The sequence below is a fragment of the Ananas comosus genome, unplaced genomic scaffold (assembly GCF_001540865.1).
Source record: "Ananas comosus cultivar F153 unplaced genomic scaffold, ASM154086v1, whole genome shotgun sequence".
NCBI classification, from domain to species: Eukaryota; Viridiplantae; Streptophyta; class Magnoliopsida; order Poales; family Bromeliaceae; genus Ananas; species Ananas comosus.
The window spans coordinates 17,881-22,997 of record NW_017891196.1 but is presented as its reverse complement, the minus strand read 5'-3'; the positions used below and the strand labels follow the sequence as shown (position 1 = coordinate 22,997).

The 5,117-nt window shown below is 37.0% G+C and overlaps 1 long non-coding RNA gene across 1 annotated transcript; it reads right to left on the bottom strand.

Annotated features, from left to right (window-relative positions):
* Positions 1–2,529: 2,529 nt before the first annotated feature.
* LOC109704735 lies at positions 2,530–4,831 on the bottom strand. Its single transcript, XR_002214471.1, has 3 exons — positions 4,496–4,831; positions 3,669–3,725; positions 2,530–2,735 (listed from the first exon to the last, which is right to left on the bottom strand). It is a non-coding gene; the product is annotated as an uncharacterized LOC109704735 (long non-coding RNA).
* Positions 4,832–5,117: the final 286 nt, after the last annotated feature.

The window sequence follows — 5,117 nt, the reverse complement described above, 5'->3', positions numbered from 1 at the left end:
AATGACTGTTAAAGTGCCACCTTTAGAAGCCACAACAATCATTTCTCTTGCCTCCACAAAATAAGCTCAAATTAGCGCTACTCATAGAAAAAAGGGAAAACTTCAAATACCCCCCTTGTGGTTTCACTTTTCCTCACTTTAGTACCCTGTGGTTTAAAATGTATCAAGTTAGTACCCTGTGGTTTTGCACCTTTTCACTTTAGTACCCTGTGGTTTAAAGTGTATCAAGTTAGTACCCTGTGGTTTCGCATTTTATCACTTTAGTACCTTGTGGTTTAAAAACCACAGGATACTAACTTGATACAAAAATAAAACCACAAAGTACTAACTTGATAAACTTTAAACCACAGGGTACTAAAGTGATAAAGTGAGAAACCACAGGGTACTGAAGTGATAAAGTGAGAAACCACAGGGTACTAACTTGATACACTTTAAACCACAGGGTACTAAAATGAAAAAGTACAAAACCACAGGGGGGGTTTTTGAAGTTTCCACTAGAGAAAATAGACATTTCAATTCATCATCCTATCCAAAAACGTGAATAAAAAAATCATTAAAAACCCTTATTTGCTCTATTTTACACCCACTAATCAAGCAGGGACTCTCATTTTCTTTAGTGAAAACAACCAACTGAACATGACCTGTTTGTAGGAATCTCTCCTCAAAACATCAGAAAGGCGCCACCTTTAGCAGCCAATATCATGCCAAGTGATCAAAACAATGGCAACCAACCACTCATCTCTCACCCTCCACAAATTAAGCTCAAATTAGTTCATCCTCCTATCAAGGATACACATGACAAAACCACTCAAAAACCCTTATTTGGTCTCTTTGGTATCAGTTAATCAAGCAAGTGCTCGCCCTCTACACACACACTCCACCGCAGGAAGAGAGGAGGGGAGGGAAGGGGAGAGGAGAGGGAAGAGCCCCAGGTGTCGGCAATGACACACTCCACCATAGGTTCACCGGAGAAGAGAGGAGGGGAGGAAGGGAAGGGAGAGGAGAGCGAAGAGCCCAGAAAGGGACAACAACCCCGGTGTGTGATAAGGTACTGTGTACCCACGAGACCCTAGTACTTTTGGCTTATCATGCTCCTACTAGTGAAGTTACCCGCGCATTGCGGTGGGCTGATACTGTAAGAGATAGAAAATTAACAAAGTAAAATATTTTAAACTTTTTTCACTTGTCATGAGAAATCAATCAATACAAATAAAAGATATAAACCAAATATAACAAAATTTATAATTTTAGCAAATAAATTACACGTAATAATAAAAAAAAAAACAGCAATAGAACACTACTCCATATACACCTTAATTACGCTGTCGATATCGGGAAGGCGAATCCTGATCCCCACTTCTCATTCGCCACAATTGTTAGCGTCGAACTCCTCTTTAATCACAGCAACACATATCTTATTTTATTTGTTTCTTTTATAGAGTTAATTTGTTTAGATGACAATAAATATGAACATATTAATTAAGAAATGAATAAGTGGAAAGACGAAACATCATGCGGAGATAAAAGATAATAAATTCGATCATTAGGAATAAAGAAGAAGGCAAGGAGGGGGGAAGAAGGCAAGGATGAAGGAGGCTTTGCCATGTGGCAAAGTTTATGAGGAATAATGTACAGGTATAGATTGTGTTTATTGCATGCTCTCTCTAATTCCATGGACCTAGCCCTATTCATAAGTAGGGATGAAACCGTCCACCAGTTACGAAATTTTAGAACTGCTCCCGCCTCCTGCCAAAGTTTGAACAAGTCCTAGAATCAGTCTGTCGGAATCAGCAATCCACCGGTTACAGAACTTCAAAACCTGTTTGGCCAAAATCTGAACCAAATCCGCAACCAGTCTACCAAGACCAGTTTTTAATTCCAGTTTCAAACCGGTTCAAATCGGTATACCAACTTGGTTAACTATTTTGGCGACGCAAATCTGAGAAAGAGAAACCAAGGTGGCATGGAAGAGGGAGCAAAGGGGGTGTTTGGATTGGTGAAACTATAATTCAAACGTAACTCATGCTCAGTGTAGGTACACCTTCACTTAAATTTTACTTTCATATTTTGTTTGCAATAATGTAAGTGCCTTCACCGAAATTAAATTCCAACACTTACATCATTTAATTTGATGACAATCAAATTCTAGAAAATAATAGCATAAAGTAATCTTTTCTAAAATTGGAATTTAATGATAAATTTAATAATTAAGCAAAAAATAATCACGCAATAAATTTTGAAAAATTAGCACAAAATATTTTCCTTTTAAAACATAGCGCTTAAATTTAGCCAACATAACACAAGTACAAAAAAAGAATTAAAATATGGAAAAAAGCATATAATAGTAACACAAATTCTCAAAAATTAGCATAAAATACTATCTTTTGAAAAAATTAACACTTCAGACATCGGATACTATAGTTAGATAATTACAACATAAATTTTAAACGACAAGCACAAGAAAGTAATAGATTCTTAAAACTAGCACAAAAATTCTCTCCCCCCCAAAAAAATTCCATCTTGTATCTAACAAAATTGTGTGCTTCATAAGGATTCTATCATTTATAACCCAGTTAATCAAACTCCAATGTTCTACCAAGACATGAAAGGAAAAAAAAAATGTATTATATGGCTGATATGCCTACCCAATAACAATCAATGAGTCCTGACCCGTCAAGTGATGTCGACTGGTAGCACCGAATGTGAGGAGGAAGAGATCTAGATTTGTCCATGACCTGTGAATTGAAGAGGGAAGGTTTTGCATATTAATGGTGCCAAAGATGCAAAGATTTTATTCGTGTTTGTTAGCATGAATTCATAGGAAACTCCCTCTTATCTTCATCTCCTAACTAATTAAATTTGGTTTGAATCTTGTCCTTTATCTCAGGTCAGTGCACCAATGTTATATCCAAAACTTAATAGCTATGAAACTTATGCAAGGATGAAATTAGGGTGAAAAAATAGTAAATTGTGAGATATAATTTTGAACCCAGGACACAAAAAAGAATCAACAAGCTGTATGCCATAGGAGCCTTGGAAAAGTTTTCTTAATGTAAAGCTAGAAGTGAGGAAGGAGATGCGTCATTTGGTTTCGGCTTTCATTGCATCAGGTGAATATTAGTTATAGAACTAAATAAAAAGCAGTAAAATCACTTCTTTAGCTGCTTATTTGGCGAGAGCATCTAGGCATATCACTACATGAGTCAGAAAAAATCAATAACCTAATTATGTTGGGAATGTTGGTCCAAACATCTAGGCAGATGCTGTCAACAATTTTCACATGTAACCTTTATGCTAACTAGTCGAGTGGAATAGCACATCACTATTGTTCATCGAGACCAATCGCATATCTCCATCAATCAAAGCAGTGTCGACTGAGCAAAACCATATAAATCCCTATCTTCTCCTCTTCTATGTATCAAGAAACGATTTTAAAATCAATGCCCTCACAGAGCTGACAGAAAGAGGAGAGACATGAGAAGCAAGTGAATTTGCCAGATTACTTAATAGTCTATAGTCTGACGACACATATAACGAGGAAGAAGCGTATTAAAGGCCAATAGCTTCTAGCATGATCATGTATTCTTTATGGAGATTACCATGAACAAAACATAAGGAAGAGACAGAGTATAAACTTAAGATTAGAATGACTTGTCTTTTTATCTCACCAGAGAATGTTGCAGCAATGTAGAGTTTCACGGACTTCTCCCTCAGAAAATAGCCGTCTGTAATGAAAAGTGAAAGACATATCAACATAGTAATAAAATAAATTAAAATTACACGTTTCCAAGGTACAACAAAGATAATCTAATGTAGATATACTTTAGCTAGACAAACATTTTTATAGAGACTAGAAAATTGGCAAAAGAGTGAATATTGCAAATTTTCAACAGTCACTGCTGTTGCAACAGTTTCGAGATTGTTTACTCCATGAAGGCCAATAGCCAATGAGAACTGAGAAAGAAAAATATGATATCTACAGAATGAGCAAGATACAGCAGCTTTTTTATAAAAAAATTAAAATGGCACAGATAAAACAGGTAGTTAGCTTTTTTTAAAAAAAAAAACTTCTTCTTAATACGGAAGCCACGAAATTCTCTTTATCTTCCTGTCCAAACATTAACAAAAGAGAATCTATAGGCAAGAAATATACAAGACAAAGTGAAAATATGGCGTCGATGATACAAATGACAATCAACAAACCCTAATTGCTGATTATGTCTCATCGTTCTTCAACTACCAATATAAGCACTGCTTCAATTTCAGAGAAGAGTACAAATCCTCTAACATCCTCCATCTGAAGCCAACTTCATAAACTCAACCAGGGCTTCGATTTGTGATCAAAGCATAACTTATTTTACAAAGATTATTTTGATACCAATATCTCCAATTTTAGTATCAAAACAGAAAACAAACCTATGCTGATGAAATAGCTCTATAATGGCCTGAGAGAGAGAGAGAGAGAGCGCGCGAGAGAGAGAGAGAGAGGGATTACCGTTAGATGAGGAATCAAAGGCTCAGAGATTGCAAGAAGCACCGTCCACAACCTCCGCCTCCTCGCTGCTGAGAGAGAGAGAGAGAGAGAGAGAGACCCTAGCGCGCTAGGGTTGCATGCGGCGGCGGAGGAGGGAGGAAGAGAGAGACCGCACCGCGCTAGGGTTTCATGCGGCGGCGTGACGAGGTAGGGGAGAGAGAGAAACCCTACCCTAGAAGCGCGCTAGGGCTTCATATGTGCGGTGGGATAGCGAGGAGAGGAGCGATTTCATGGGGATCGGGGTTTACGAGAGGGATCGGGGCAGATGAGTCCGCGCAGAGGGAGACGGGTGAGTCGTCGGCGGAACCGCACGTTGACTTCGCCCGTTTATTTCTATTTGGGCTCGCTTGTTTGGATGCACAGTAAAAAAAAAAAANAAAAAAAAAAAAAAAAAAAGAGTGTTTATGGAGTCTAAATATTATAGTTGGTCCAAATTATAAATGAAAATTTTTGTAACTTTAAAAAATTTCACGGATTTATTTTAAAATCCGTTTGGATATATATTACACAATTCTATAGGATTTCTGACAATTTTTTAAAATTAGTCTTGAGGGAGCTATTAAATAATTTTAAATTTGAAAAA